General features: G+C 38.8%; 1 protein-coding gene across 3 annotated transcripts in view; it reads right to left on the bottom strand.

Annotated features, from left to right (window-relative positions):
* Positions 1-17,257, bottom strand: part of magu (SPARC related modular calcium binding-like protein magu) — a 78,698-nt gene that overhangs the window by 27,277 nt on the left and 34,164 nt on the right. The window lies entirely within an intron of this gene.

Raw genomic sequence — 17,257 nt, 5'->3', positions numbered from 1 at the left:
TGACGAGTCAGATAAGTCTCTGAATTCCAGAAGGAAGGCCGTTACAATTTCTTGCAGATTTAAAGGTAAAGTGTAAGCTAGGCAGATTACAGAGACAACTGCTTTTAATTGAAAGAAACAGTAACCAAATGGCTGCGAAGCAATCGATAAAACTCAGGGTATGAGTGAACCTCACCACAACACTGTGCAGTATACGCTACTAAAACCCCGGTATCTCTTAGGGTATTTAGAATGTCAAGTTATGGCGTACGAAGCAGATTCCAACCGGGCGATGCAGGTTTTTGGAATTATAAATTTTAACTTCAGACACCCAACAGACACCCGATTGAAGGGGTCCCACCTCCCAGGGGCATAAGGAGACATCTCTGCAAGCACTACGAAAAAATCTGGTACAAAAGCACAAAGCCGATTGAACGAAAAGAGCATAAAAATGCTGATAAATGCCTGACGATCCCCGTCCTCAATGTCAAATACCCGAAACTCGCAGTTGAGGAAAGCAGTCTTCCCAGAGAGACGCGCGTCACTCTGGCACAACTACCGTCTCTTACATCCATGTCTCTTTGGTCCAACGCTGTTGAAACTGCAAGTTTACTTGGACTCCCGTTAGAGGATATTGATATACTGCCACAACACCAACAACAGAAGTAACAGTCTGCACCTTTCAATCGGCTAAGGTGAGCCTTGTAGACCAATATTATGGATTGAGAGGTATTAAACGTTTCAGGGGTAGTCTGATATCTGGAAAAGGAATTCCTATCTTCCACCAACCTTAAAACTAGACGTGTGCAACATGTGTAGTTTTATTACACAACAAATGATCCACCGAGCGGTACTCAAGCCTTACTACTATCTCGGAAACGATTGTTTACTGATTTTTTACTGACCACAACAACAAGGCCAACCTTACATATCTGTCAACATACATGGCAAATAGTCAGTAGTCATGACCAACGCTATATACTAAAATAAGTTGTTGGCCTACCATAACACCGCACTCAGAACAGCTTGAGGATATCTTCTTATAATGACAGAACACAATTAACATACTGGAAAACAAATGCTACATGTAAGTGAAAGATGCTAAGAACGTACATAATTCCTGAGCAGTTCCCACCATACGGCGGAACAACCTCATAGGCCAATAAGGAGTCGTCTCCGAAAGCACTACGTCAACATTGGAAAACATATAACACATCCATAATTGATTGTTTAGCTATAACAAGGACACTCTAGTAAGAAGAAAAACTATGGCCCTTATTATGAGCATCTTTTTATCTTCGTTGGATACCGAAAATCGAATTTCAAATTCGTATTATGACAGCTCATTGCTGTCGAAATTTTCGTTGTGTATCTAATTTTGAATCGAATAGAAGTTTTTTGTCGACGATGGATTGAATTAGAAGAAAATTGTGTGTTTATCTTCTACATTTTTGCTACCTTATAGTATTTTCCAACTGTTTGTATTAATCTTCTGTCGTGAATACAAAACAACAGCTTAGAAGACTTGTTTCAAAAATTGCACAAAATCCGTTTATAACAAAAGGAACTTGCACAAAGGATCAGGTGGAACAAAATTCCGAGTGCATTCCAGTTCCCGATGCCCAGTTGAGACAATCCCTAACGCAAGATCTTTGAATTGTTGCCCATTTCAAAATGACTTGGCTCTTGTGCATTGGGCAGCCATTTATCTTTACTGGATAGCAAGTCCATGAACGCTTGTAGAAACTTTACAAAAAACAAATGTACACAACACAAACATTAATAGACAAGACAGAATGTCTCAATTGTGTTGTTAGTGTAGAAATGAGACAAACTGAATTAAGCAAGGAAACAAATACAAGCAGGCTAGCCTAGTGGTTAATGCAACTGCATAACATTACGAAATTGCCTGATGATGATTACGTTGGCGGTTTTCGAAATGGATCCATCGCAATATGCCAGTAAATGTTTCTTTCTTTCTTTTCAGTTTCCCTTAGAAAAACATAATAATTGAATATTCAATTATTAAAAGCCGGTGTTAAGCTCATGAATTCTTAAATAATAAGTATAATTTGAACACACCATTAAAACAAACGAACATAAATAACAAATGTGTTTTAAAATAAATTGTTTTCACGAGACACATGTGCAATTCACTTTTCAAATTTCGATTTCCCCTTTTTATATAGCGTGCTCCACTTCCTTCAAAAATCCTGAGTTCAAGCCCAGGGCAAAGCAACTTTGCTAAATTTGAAACAAGTTTTCTTAATTAGAAAACTTTTTCTAAGCGGAGTTTCGAGTGTATTTCTGCCGCGGAAAATTTCCTAGTGAAAATTCATCTGCCTTGAAAATTTCGTTTGGAGTCGGAGTAAAGCATGTAGGACCAGTCCCACCAATTTGTAGGAAAAATTAAGTGGAGCACGACGTGTATTGTAAGAGAAGCTAGGCCTAAATTCTCTTCTGAAAATTTACTCCACTTTACTTATATTCACATACATATTCCAGGTACAGGCTTATTCTATGCACAGAAATGAACACTATGTATTTTTCAGCTAATTAATATGAAGGAATAATAAAATGGTTGCCAAAGAATTTTTGAGAATTGTTTGATTTTTCAAACCAATTTTTTTTAACTTGTTTTTTCTCCACCTGATGCTAATTTTAAATTCTTACTCCATGGTACTGTAAAGAATTTTGGGGAAATTCCTGATAATTATACACTTTCTGCTAACGTTCGAATAGCTGAACTGTCGAATAAATAACTCCAATATTCAGTATTGCAAAATGGTCTTTATTAGTAGTTTAACTTTGGGAGTAGTACTTCACAACTAATACCATGTTTAAATCAAACTGAATACTTATTCCTCAGCTTGCGCTGCTTTTATACTCTCTGTTGCCTCATATTGCTCCTTACGTGGAAACTTTTCACGAACATGTAACAGTTTATCTCATACTTGGTTATTTGGCTATATGCGTGTGTATGTGTGAGTACCAACTTCTGCTCTTAGCTGATGACTACATGTGAGATATTCCTTCACTTCAAGCTACTGGTTATGTGTGTGGAATATTCTTCGTTGCCTTGTGCATAAGTGTGGCTGTTTTCTGTTTTCGTTGTTGTGATTATTTACTAACAGCATAGTGATGCTAATATTCGCCACAGTACGTTGAGGTGTGATATATTTAAAATATTCGAAAATCGGCGAAAATGAGCGATTTCTCATGGATTGCTCGTAATATAGACTTTGTCATTGTACTTCTAAACCAGATTTTTATTCGCCACACGTAAGAAAATACGTTTAGCACCAGCGGTTGTGGCTACCAATGTGCCAAATATAAAATAAATATTTTCTCAGAAGATAAACATTGGAGGGATTTTTTGCTAGAGGCAATGAAATTTTTCCTCAATTTATTATATGAATTTTTACAATAATGAAGAAAATCTCTCATGCATATATGTATAAAGGTTTTTCTTTTGTTTTTAGAAAAATGTAATTGTTTTGAGAAGAAATTCCTTTGGCGGAAAGTTATTCCCATTTTGGAAACATTTTTGTTTTTAGTGTAGAATTGATATTTGGGTCACAGATTTACAGAGCTTCGATGCCTTTTGGGGGTCCACTCTCCCCCAGTTCCACCACCCCCCCGTTGATCTGCCACTGCCCGTATCTTAATACCTCTGATAAAAGCAAAAGTTTGCGCCGTAGTAGCCACTTTCACAACTACACCCCTTTATGTTTAGTTTGGAATGCAAATGTGTAGGTGTCGTAATTTAATGCTGTGCACATCCTAACCTAGCCAATCACTTATTCAACGAAATGTATCTCAATTAACTACAACCTATTGTGCGAATAGGGCCGGATTAACAAGCAGGAAGAATAGGGAGTTGCCTGGGCCCCCGATTTTAGGGGGCCCCGGAAAAGACTTCTAAAATTTTCTTACAAACATAATATTCTAGATAGTGAAAGAAAAATATAATCAGAACTGAAAATAATTTTTACTCAATTAAATAAAACTCAATTGACCGCACTCAAAAGGCGACGACCGACGAATTAGACAAGGTTCCTGAAAAGGACATTTCCGACTCATTTGACAAATTGTATTAGCGTGCAAAGAAGTTTATCGAAGTGAAAGCAGAGTATATTGAATAATAAAAAAGAATTATCTCAAAATGTTCACTAGTTGTTTTTATTTTCGAAAATTTCGGTTATTTTTGGAACAGAGGCTGTAGAAGCCTTCAACTTTATTTGACTGATATGCGTTCAGTGAGTAAGTCATTGCAAGGTGAAAAAGCAGATTTGAAAACGCATGCTTTTTTGTACGGATCGTTAGAAGAGAGTTTAGTTTCATTCCGTGAAAACTTCAATGATTTCAAGAAAAAAACAAAACAATTATTACCTGGTGTAGGTTATACAGAAATCGTAAAATGTACCCGTCGTAGAAAAAAAAAACCTAATGACGGAAATGCTCCAGAAGTAGAATTTTCGCCTCGCGATGATTCTAGGACATAAGGTTTTCTCGAAATCATCGACAATCTTCACAGTGAAAGTATATGGAAGTTTCAGAGAGATTTGCGTTTCTCATCAACTTTTCTCTAAGTGATGGGGACCTCCACGAAGCTTTAAATAATTTAGTTCGTTTTTATTCTAGGGATTTGGAGGAATTTTTCATTGAAATGAAACAATTCCAAAGTTACGTAAACTCAAGATACACTGATGCACAAAAAACTCATAGTCATTTGTATAAGATCCTAATAAAAGATCAATTAGCTGATGTATTTCCTAACACAGAAATAGCTCTTCGCAATTTTTTAAGATTAATGATCACAAATTGTTCTGCCGAGCGCTCCTTCTCGCAATTAAAAAGAATCAAAGCTGCTGAAAGAGCCACAACGCGACAAGAGCGACTCGAGATGTTAGGTATAATTTGTATTGAGACAGATTTATTGAACAAAATCGATATTGATGATATAATTGATGAATTTGCCGAAAACAAATGTAGAAAACGACATGTTTAAAATGTAGATAGTAATTTTATTGATACTATTACAATGTGACAATAAAATTTTTATGAAAGATATAAGTTTGTATTTTTTAATCGAAACATGTAAGGACGGGACTGTCTTCGGCTGTGCCGAAGACTTCATACCTTTCATGAATGGGGCTGAACAATAATCTTATCCCGTTCGTAATCTCCAAATAATCGGATGTATAAGATAAGAAATATATAGTGAACAGATGTACATACCTAAACGATTTTTAAGATAAATATTGTAACGATTTTTAGTGCAATTTCGCTTATTTGCAACCTTCTGCTAACGTTCGAATTACTAAACTGTTGAATAAATAACTCCAATATTCGATAATGCAAAATAGTCTTTATTAGACTACTTTCAATATAACACTTCTACTGCTCGCCAGATAGCGTCTTAAATCAAACTGACTGTCGTGCCTCTACTGTGGCTGCCTTTTATACTGTCTGGCTTACTCGTTGCATATTTCTAGGCTTTTCTATTCCAGAATTTACTAGTTAGTTATCAGCTATAAAATTACCAGCTATAACTACGTTTATAGCTTCTCATATGCGCGTGTATATGTGAATGATACTTGCACAAATTATTGCCTTGTGTTTGTGCGTCTCTTCTCCGCTGCTCGTATGGACATATGGGTAGACATAATGATTGATTTAATGATGTGCATACAAGTCACTGCTTAGCATCGGCTTAGAGATGATAGTATCCCTTAGAGTTGCTAATATTCGTCACAATATAAAATTAAAAAATAGGTAGGTACTTTGTGTGAGGATGCAAAGTTTCACGCTTTTGTGGTCTGCATGTAAAAACTATGACCACGAATCACGTATTTCAACTATATATGACGTAAACGTAAGTATTTGATGAAATTTGAAGCTTCTAGTCGTAAAAAAGGGGCAAAAATTACAGTTTATATGGGGTATATAATATATATACCACCGATCTCTATGATTTTTTCACACAACAATATATGCTATATACGTAAGCATTCGTTGAAATGTGAAGCCTCTAGCTCTTAAAATAGGGCAGTAATTACGAAAAGTTTCTTATCTGAACAACAATATGTGCAATATACGAAAGTATATGGTGAAGTTTGAAGCTTCAATTTTATAAATTGAGGAAGATATACAAAAATCCTCTTTTTCTGAAAAATCGGTTGTATGGAGGATATATGGTATAGTGGTCCGATCCGGCCGATTCCGACAAATGTCTAATCGGACACCCAAATACACCCGCTCATCAAATTTTATGAAGATATCTCAAAAATTGAGGGACTAGTTTGCATATAAATAGACAGACGGGCATGGCTAAATCAACTCAGCTCTTCATCCTGATTATTTCGGTATACTTAATGGTGGGTCTATCTATTTTCCTCTAAGGACTTACAATTTTGGGATTCGTTAATATATCATTTCATTTTCATGAAAGGTATAAAAAGAAGGGAACGGACGTAAAAAAAGGCCCCCAAATTGATGGTTGCCTAGGCCCCGTAGAGGGTTAATCCGGCCCTGTGTGCGAATGTACATACTTAGTTATCTATGCACATGGGACAAGTTGTTCTAAAATATCCCACTGTGCGGCGCTTCTGTCGCTACACAAATGTCACATTCACAGCATTTCTCATGGAGCTCATTGCATTTGCGCCATAAAATATATAATTCAAAGTGACAAGCTCTAATGAAAGTAATGACAATTTATTCTATGCGTGCTTTAGACTTTTAGCATTCCAATTGCATTTTCAGACGATAGAAAAATTAATGATTTTATTAGAGCAAAAAAAGAGTTTGATTGTCGTCATTAGCAACAATTAAATCACGAAATAGTGGTAATTGGGTGGGTGGGGTTAGCACGGGTGTTACGTTTTTTGTTGCATATATGTTAACAACTAAAATAATACAAGGCTTAGATAATGTAACGCACAAAATATCTAGGAATTATACGAGATAGTAAAATGTCGTAGAAGCTTCATTTGGAAGAGTGAGCGAAGAAAGTCTCAGTGGCGATGCAGGCAGACAAGAGGATGCTAGGATGCACAATAGGCCTATTGCCCAAAACCTCTCATTGGGTATTTACGGCAACTGTCAAGCCCATACCTTACTATGGGATCCCAGCTTTGTGGAGAGCCACATAAAAAAATAAGTATATCAAAAAACTTGAGGAGATACGCAGATTATCAATGGTTAGCATAACGGAAGCCTTGATAACTGGCCCGACTGAATGAGGTGGTAGCGTGCTCACATACCACGCCGAAGATTGTGGCTTCAACTGCCGGTCAAACCAACATCGAAAATTTAGAAAAAGTTTTTTCAAGGTTTTCTTAAGCCCCTCGGCAGTGATTTGGCAAACACTCCGAGTGTATTTGTGCCATAAAAAGCTTCGCAGTGAAAATTAATCCGTCTTGCATTTGCCGTTCGGATACGGCATAAAAAATTTAGGTCACATGCCCCTAATTTGTAGGAAAAACTTAAAGGAGCACGACGCAAATCGGAAGCGCAGCGCGGCCTAAAATCTCTTTAGAGTTTATCGCGTCTTGCATTTTTTGCTTGGTTATTTAGTAGCATTGCATGTCATTCTGCACATCTCAACTGGAGACTTAATGGCCAAAAATTTAGCGCTAGCAACTGCAACAAGGCTTAAGCCCAATATATGTATGTATATATATTGATAGTAAGGCGGCGATCAAGGCAATAATCTCACACAGTACACCATAAAACATCGTCCGAGAATGCAAAGAAGCTTTCCAATACTTCGCTCGGGCCGTACCATATATCTGTACTGGGTTCCCGGTCATAAAGTGATAGAAAGGAACGAAAAGGCCGATAAGCGAGCAAAGGAGGGTATACCACTCTTTGAATCGATGGTAGACGTCGCAATCCGTATGGGAGAAGTCTCAAGGAGACAGGAGTTGTATATGATCTATCAAGCAGGAAAGACTAAGACATGAGTGCGGGGCTGCAAAATTCCTAAGATCATGTGCGAATCTGACGTTGACTCACAAACGACGTTAGACTCATAAGCTTTTATCTCTAAAGAGAGAAGACTTAAGATTCACGATGTTCATATTAACTCGACACTGCCTTCTGGCGTCACATGCTTATAACGTAGGCTTCGCCAGTAAAAGCAGATGTAGCAGGTGCGACCTGCAGGTAGAAAGCGCTCTCCAGGTCAAGGCTCCAGGTACTAGGGGCGGCAGAGTTGCCACATCTCGAGTCAGCAACTAAACTAGGTCCCAGAAAACTTCTAGTATTTGCCGAGAGGATGGGGTATTCTATAACATAAGTTTTGGTAACTAATTGGGGTTTTTCCGTTCGGCTGAATAGGGTAGTTATAAACGTAGAGAAAGCCGTGGGATCTTGTTAGACACCGCTGAGTTTTTCAACAAAGTCGCTAAACGGGCGATCATGAATGGTCTTAATTACATTGAAGTACATCCAGCCCTAACCAGATGGAATAAAGGCTACGAAATCAGTGAACAGCGGCACGCCGCAGCGCGGGGTACAATCTCCTCTGCTTTAGACTCTGGTTATCAACCAACTGCTCAGTCAGCTTGACGAGGGACCCGCCCAACTTATGGCATTTTCCAAACTGGAAAGTACCCTCCTACAATGAGCTCTTTGATGTATCGGGTGTGCTTCGGGATATACATGCCTGGGTGTCTTATGTTGAATAATTCTAGATAGTAAGTTGTCGTGAAAGCTCAATGTGGAGAATAATGTAAGGACGGCGTCAACGGCATTTGTAAAATAATACTGTGGGGTACGTAGGGTCTACCGTCCTCTGTCTTTCATTGAATAATTACAACGATTTTAAACTAGCTATCAATGCTTAGTATTACGGGAGCTTTGAAATCAACCCCGAAGGCTTTACTGTATGCCATTCTGCACATTCTACCTTATAGACCTGGTGGCGAAGAACATAGCGTTAACAACTGAACAAAGGCCCATTGCCTCGAGGCAGCTTGAGTGCAGACTATTTGACCATAATAGTTTAATGTCATCAAATACTGCACTTCGGAGGAGCTCTTAGAACCACAACATAGGTGGATGGTTGGTGCAGGTATGCCAACATGGCAGACGAGGCGATACACGTATTATACATAGCTGGTTCCAAAGAAATCGAATGCGGAATAAATAAATCCTACAACCTGTCAGATCACCATAGTGTCTTTTAGGCGGAAGAAGTAGCTGTGTCTCAAGCAGTGGAAATACTGGAGGAAAGCAGAAGAAACTGCAACCGTAACAACTTTTATATTGATAGCCAAGCAGCTATAAATGCAATAATCTCGCGTAGCACAACATCTAAAAGTATGTTAGAGTGTAAGCAGTCCCTGGAAAGAATCGGGATATGACGAAGCATATGAGTTAACTAAAAAGAGCGCATGCTTCAGTGCATGTACCGTAGACGCCACAATAAGATTGGGCGAAATAAAAAAAAGTCGGGAGGATCATATAATCGACCGAGCAAGAGAGCATGGAACCATGCGCAGGGCTGTAAGGTGTCGTCATTAAAAATAAAGTAGGCTCCTGACGGGTCTTCTGACTGGACACTGCCTTCTGGTGTCGCATGCTTTCAAATTAGGCTTAGTTAATGAAAGCAGATGTAGGAAGTGCGGGTTGGAGGAGACAGTGATAGATCACGTTTTTTGATTGAGCTATGCGCTTGCCAGAATAAGACTCCAACTTTTAGGAGTGAAACAGCTATCATATCTAGGAGCAGCAATTCAAATAGGTCCTAGAAAGCGTCTAGTATTTACCAAGAGGACATAGTTGATATATAACATAGGTTTTGGTTTTCGATAAACTTTTCAATTTAGTCGGCAAAACAAACTTCTGGTAATACCATCGCCTCAATCACTCTATGTGAGGTTCTCACGGACCAGGTTTTTAAACCTAACAAACCTAAGTATATGAAAAGGTGAGCATATTGGGCCCATTTTTAATACTACCAAACAACCAAGCAAAGCTCACGACATTCCGATATATCACACCGTCAGTCTGAGGTAATAAGGAATGTAGCAATAGAGACGGGTCAGTAATGTGACCGTACGTGGTTCACTGGGTTAAAGTCACACACTGACCAGTTAAGGCCTTCTTAACAAAAATCTACTTTTGTATCTTTTTAGGCGTGCTGCTTCGACAATACTGCCGCATGAGTAAATCATTTTAGGTCTCTAACCGAAGCGGATACTTGAAACGACCAAGAAAAAAATAAAAGACAAAAAAACGAAATGAACTACAAATCAGATTCGGAACATCAAAAAAAGATTCGCCGATAGTCGACCTTTTTTTATTGTCCTTCTCTTTGCTGTGCATCTGTTTTGTTTCGTTTTTCGAATCTGCCAGACTGCGTGTCGCTGGGACTGCCACTGGTATTGTGCCGTCTTTTCTTTTTTTTATTTCAATTGACCACGCCGAAGTATAAAATGTGTGTATGTATGTATAGATCTTGAGTTCGGCATTAAATGGTGAGAAATTTATCCTAAATATTATAGTTTGCGGTCACATCGATTAAATGTATTTTGTGTTTCTCTTTTTTGTTGTCTTCTTTTGTAAGTTGAAGTGGTTGGATTGTCTACCGGCGACTACATAATTGGATATCAATGTGACTGTGAGTATTGGCTCTTAATCCTCTGTAAGCCCAGTAGGAAAGGTTTAATGCAGTTCTTGTAAAGGAGAAGAAATGAAACAGGATAGCAACCTAACCTATCCGTGGCAAATCCTGTTTCTTTACCAGAATAGGCTCTGGTGGAGGGCGGATTGGCCCAGAACGTTCAATGTAGTAATACTTAATTGGTCCCGAGATCTATATCCGGCAAAGACCATCAACATCGATAACACTCTCCAAAACCTTCGGGAAATGTCTATATATCGCTACAACAACAATAAGTGGAACAGACTAGTCTCCGCCGAAATTGCCTCACTCACAGCCAGCTGAGATCGAAATGAGGTATTAACTAGATGAATTAGTTCAGGACATGATGAAGAAATATATGCAGATATTATCACTACATGCTATTTCAACTTAAAAACTAGCGGAGGGTACATGCCAACAACAAACCTAAGAGAAATACGAGCTATGCCTATGGTAGCAAAATTGAGATTAATATTTAGTTATAAGCCTCGGCTAGAGAGCTAATCCACACGATACTAAAAGACAAAGTATAAATCCAGTATATGCTGAATTTGTGATGCGCTTGTCGCTGAATAGATCGACACCGTATTGGATCTTACGTATTTCAGCCCCGACGATAGATCAACGTCAGCACTGCAATATCCAAATCAACAGTGGTCAGAATATTTATAAATTAGGTTAGGTTGAGCGGGCATGCATAACAACTCCCCAATCGAAAACCTTTCTGTGATCCTTGTATATACCTATAGAGAGTGTCGGGTGAGCACACATTCCTGCTATTATTTCTATGTCTTAGTCTTCAATAAACCACTTGCTTTTCATATGAGCCTAAATAGCAGCGAAATATCAAACTCAGCTGCAGTCCTAGACATCGAAAAAGAAAATCATGTCGACTCCTCTTTCTCCTCATCCTGAAAGTTTCTCCAGAAGCAGTTGGCTAATATAAGTCATGGTCTCGACACCTCCGTACTATGTGGTTGCGATTCAAAGCGCCCTGTTCTTCGGAGCCAGCTTAAAGTTCCAGGCTTAGGCATGAGCGACAGCGTACACGTTCTTCCACGAAATTGTGTTGCCGTTTTCGTATCCGGACAGGTTTGTACTTCTTAAATACACAGATTCACGAACTTAAAGGATTGATGACCTGTATAATCTGGTTTCTACTAATATGGGTTGTGCCCATACACTTGGAGACTTTGACGATGTGTGGGTTTTAATTAAATACTTCCTACAGGGTTTATACAGTTTGGGCTCATCAGCTTGCGATTGTTGTTGTATATACCTTCAGTCTGTCAACCTGAACCACTGCAACGAGTTCAGAATATGAAGTCTTCTGCATCATAAGGAGCAACCGACCAATAAATAAAATTGAAAAGTGAAAAATCAAAAAAAAAAAAGAACTAATCAAATAAATGAACATACCAAATTACTACCACATCCATATACATAAACGTTCTCACAATGAGATGGTACCCAAAAGTGCTTAAGCTGTACGCTGCCTCCTATGCTGCATAAAGGTAATGGAACATTTGCTGACTATGACTGAGCGCGTTCAGTTTATGGTCGAAACACAAACATACCTACATACACATGTACATATTTGTCAGACTTAATTCTGTTTATGCTTGCAGCGCAAGTTGCGGAATGATCCAAGTCGACTAAGAAGCTGAATACCATGTGCCACTAGTGGTTAGCGAAGATTCGTTTGTAAGCGATTAGGACGTTCGATCTGCCGGTTGGATTGGTCAGTCGGTCGGTCGACAGGCTGATTGTTCATTTGATCAGTACGATCGATTGAACATTTGGTCGATTTTGCCGGCACGTTGAGAAGCTCCAAACCATTGTGGCAGACAATTTGTTGCCATCATCAGAAAGAGTTTAAAATAATAAACACAGATGTAGGCATGAATATGCGTATATATTCGCCAACCCAACATGCTAAACGATGTCGTATCGTAGTCGTTTCTGATTCATACCTATTGTGACGAATATTAGCATCACTAAGGCGATACCAATCATCATGTACACACACTCATAAAAGTAAACGGAGAGATACTCACCATCCTCCGAGGTAGTACTCACATATAGACACGCATATGGCTACAAACTACAAATATACATGTATATGGCTGGTAACTAGGCCTTAGGAGAAATGGGTGAACGAGGAAACCGAGAGTATAAAAGCAGCGCCAGCTAAGGCATGACTAAGCAGTTTGATTTAAACTCGCAATTAATTGTGAAGTAAGAGGTATTGTGAAGTACTCACAAAATAGTCTAATAAAGACCATTTTGCATAATTAAAAGGTTGCATTGCTCTCGTTTTCACGGCGAAAAACTCTCTGTACAGAGAGTTTTCGGAGAGGAGCCTTCCATTAGGAATTAAGTTCGCCTAATGTGCAGAGACATACAATGTTGGACTGCGGTGAGTAAAATATCGTATGAGGCGATTGATGCATGCCAAAAGGGAGCGCAGATAAATGCGCATTAGAAGTAGTGGCGGCTAAATCGCTTTTGCCTCCCCGTGACGATATGCCTCACGGCCGTATCGCGGATACATGAACCGGATTAGTATGGTTTGATTTTGCTACTTGAGGGCAGTGCGCTGCTCCAGCGTCAAAAAAAAAAAAAAAAAAAAAAGAAGGACAAATTGCTTATACCCCCACCAACGAGACTTTCAGCCAATATCAATCTAAGCAGAGAGGGCCCGCTAACTCTCTCTACTGGACCCTGTTGTCTACGATATCACCTTAGTAAGTTAAATCTATCCGATACACAAACCTGTCGCTTTTTTTAGCTGGAGTATGAAACGCCGGTCTGACAATTCAGAAGTTCTCTCCAAACTAGGAGGCCTGACTCTTAATCTTATTCTTAAACTACGGCAGTCAGTTTTTAAGAACCCGAGCTTTGCTTCTTTTCGTATCAGTTCCGTGGATCGTTGGCTTTTAAGGACGCAATTTCACTCTACACCGACGGTTCCAAAATGGACTGCAGTGTGGAAGCGGATGTCTTCTATGAATATTTTAAGGCGCGCTGATAGTACGCCCGTCTACCCAATTTGGATAGTATCTTCCAAGCGAAAGTTCTGGGTATAGAGTGGGCGTGTAGGCTGTGCAGATCAGATAGCCCAGCAGCGCGCATGGTGCTCCCCCATCACTTTTTCTAAGGCCGCCAGTAGCTGCAAGAGGTTTCTTCAAGCCGCTGCCAACTTCTCAAACATAATTCTTGTATGGTTACCTTGCCACATGAACATCGAGAGCAACGAGAAGGCACACAAACTTGCCAGGGCAGTGTTACAGCTGGAGGCGGTCAAGATGCACCATCCAATTGATACTCCTCGGACACCGGCAAGATAACTACGCAAATCTAGCCAAATTACGATATTAGGATAACACAGGACCAACTAAATATGTCAAGGGAAACAAATATTTGGGACCCCTGCCACAAATATGAGACACTGGCCGCTTGACCTACATGCCGGTAGAATGGGCATTCCTTTTAACAGTATTTGCAGTAGCTGCGTGAGAAGGCCAACAAAAAACCAGTCGCGCACTATCTATGTGAATGCCCAGCTCTACTATGTTTATAACTATGGGCAGTTATATACTGCCGGAACTTAAATAGCTAAATGCTTTGTAAAAATATCAACAGGTTCATTGTCCGCACCAAATGGTTCGATCGGAGTATCTACCGAAAAGCCAAACAGCAGCAATTGGTTCCAAGATAAATGTGCATCAAAATGCTGCCCCTTGCGCTACATGAACTTGGATCTTTGGTGTGCGGAGGGAGACTGCAACCAACCAATCCACACTGGTCGGTCTTATATGGAGTTGGTGGACAAAAATACTTCCAGTAGAGATATCAACGTGAAACTTTGGTCACGGCTTTACAAATATGTGAGAATGATTTTTTTCATAAAATTGGTGCAGGTGATACCTTCATTCCGACCCACAACCATCCACTTTCCCCGCACGCAAACAGAAAGTAAGTAGATGTCGGGGGAAAAGTGGTAAGATGTGTCTATCGTAAACACAATGTTTTATAGGATTAATTAAAGAAATTAAAGTTTTTAAAAGATCTTGCATACATAACAATAACAAAACAATAAACATACACAAAGGTTTACATTTGCATATCGTCGACTGGATAAAATAATGTCCTATGTTACATGTGAGCATATGTAACATACGACATAATTTATCAAGGTGACGCTATCAGAAAACTGTCGCAAAACATAGTTAGTGGCAGAAAGTGGCAGCTGATATCAACACTTTAGAATTTTAAAACTTTGACTAATAATACGATATAGGTCCCAACGTGAGGATCGGTGAGGAACCCAACTAAAACTTTAGCTGAAATTGAAATATTTGTGCAAATAAACACCAATAAAGGCACTGGTGAAATTTTAAATAACAAAAAAAAAAAAAAAAAACACAACAAGCTAAAGACACTAAAATTATTTTAAAATGAAGTATATACCTTTGACTTCAATATTCATTTTTATTTAGTTCAATACAAAGATATTTTATGTATTTTTGAATAGCTTAAACTTGCACTTTATTTTTAACTTGCTCACACTGCAAAAACCAACTAATACCATAACCTCACTTTTGAAGCTATTCTTAAAGAGTACAGTTCGAATACAACAAAAACAAATATACCTTTTAAAAGGCTGTTCTAATAAGAGATACTAGCGACACATTTGGTGACAAACTTTTCACTTTGACTTTTTTTATACTCAGTTGAGCAGAGCTCACAGAGTATATTAACTTTGATTGGATAACGGTTGGTTGTACAGGTATAAGGGAATATAGATAGATATAGACTTCCATCTATCAAAATCATCAGGATCGAAAAAAAATTTGATTGAGCCATGTCCGTCCGTTCGTCCGTCCGTCTGTCCGTTAACACGATAACTTGAGTAAATTTTGAGGTATCTTGATGAAATTGGCGGCCACCGTGGTGTGATGGTAGCGTGCTCCGCCTACCACACCGTATGCCCTGGCTTCACACCCCGAGCAAAGCAACATCAAAATTTTAGAAATAAGGTTTTTCAATTAGAAGAAAATTTTTCTAAGCGGGGTCGCCCCTCGGCAGTGTTTGGCAAGCGCTCCGGGCGTATTTCTGCCATGAAAAGCTCTCAGTGAAAACTCATCTGCCTTGCAGATGCCGTTAGGAGTCGGCTTAAAAAATGTAGGTCCCGTCCGGCCAATTTGTAGGGAAAATCAAGAGGAGCACGACGCAAATTGGAAGAGAAGTTCGGCCTTAGATCTCTTCGGAGGTTATCGCGCCCTACATTTATTTTTTATTTTTATCTTGATGAAATTCGGTATGTAGGTTCCTGAGCACTCATCTCAGATCACCATTTAAAATGAACGATATAGGACTATAACCACGCCCACTTTTTCGATATCGAAAATTTCGAAAAACCTAAAAAGTGCGATAATTCATTACCAAAGACGGATAAAGCGACAAAATTTGGTAGGTGAGTTGAACTTATGCCGCAGAATAGAAAATTTGTAAAATTTTGGACAATGGGCGTGGCACCACCCACTTTTAAAAGAAGGTAATTTAAAATTTTGCAAGCTGTAATTTGGCAGTCGTTGAAGATATCATGATGAAATTTGGCAGAAACGTTACTTCTATTACTGTATGTATGCTTAATAAAAATTTGCAAAATCGGATAACGACCACGCCCACTTTAAAAAAAATGTTTTTAAAGTCACATTTTAACAAAAAACTTAATATCTTTACAGTATATAAGTAAATTATGTCAACATTCAACTCCAGTAATGATATGGTACAATAAAATACAAAAATTAAAGAAATTTTCAAAATGGGCGTGGCTCCTAGGATACTTTAAATGCCATAAGTCGAAAAAAATTTACCAATCCTTGTAAAATTTGGTAGGGGCTTAGATTCTAGGACGATAACTTATTTCTGTGAAAAAGGGCGAAATCGGTTGAAGTCATGCCCAGTTTTTATACTCAGTCGACCGTCTGTCCTTCCGCTCGGCCGTTAACACGAAAAATCGATATATCTTTACTAAACTCAGTTCACGTACTTATCTGAACTCACTTTGTATTTGTATAAAAACGGCCGAAATCCGACTATGACCACGCCCACTTTATCGATATCGAAAATTACGAAAAATGAAAACAATGCCATAATTCTATACCAAATACGAAAAAAAGGGATAAAACATGGTAATTGGATTGGTTTATTGACGCAAAATATAACTTTAGAAAAAAACTTTGTAAAATGGGTGTGACACCTACCATATTAAGTAGAATAAAATGAAAAAGTTGTGCAGGGCGAAATAAAAAACCCTTGAATCGTGGCAGAAATACTGTTCGTGATATTACATATATAAATAAATTAGCAGTATCCAACAGATGATCTTCTGGGTCACTCTGGTCCACATTTTGGTCGATATCTGGAAAAGGCGTCCACCTATAGAACTAAGCCCCACGCCCTTTCATTTGATACCCATATCGTACAAACATATTCTAGAGTCACCCCTGGTCCACCTTTATGGCGATATCTCGAAAAGGCGTCCACCTATAGAACTAAGAGCGTTTTCTTTTCTGACTATAGTTACGCTATAGCTAAAGGAAGATGACGTAA

The sequence above is a fragment of the Eurosta solidaginis genome, chromosome 3 (genome assembly GCF_040869045.1).
Source record: "Eurosta solidaginis isolate ZX-2024a chromosome 3, ASM4086904v1, whole genome shotgun sequence".
NCBI lineage: Eukaryota > Metazoa > Arthropoda > Insecta > Diptera > Tephritidae > Eurosta > Eurosta solidaginis.
This window is presented reverse-complemented; position numbering and strand designations above follow the sequence as displayed.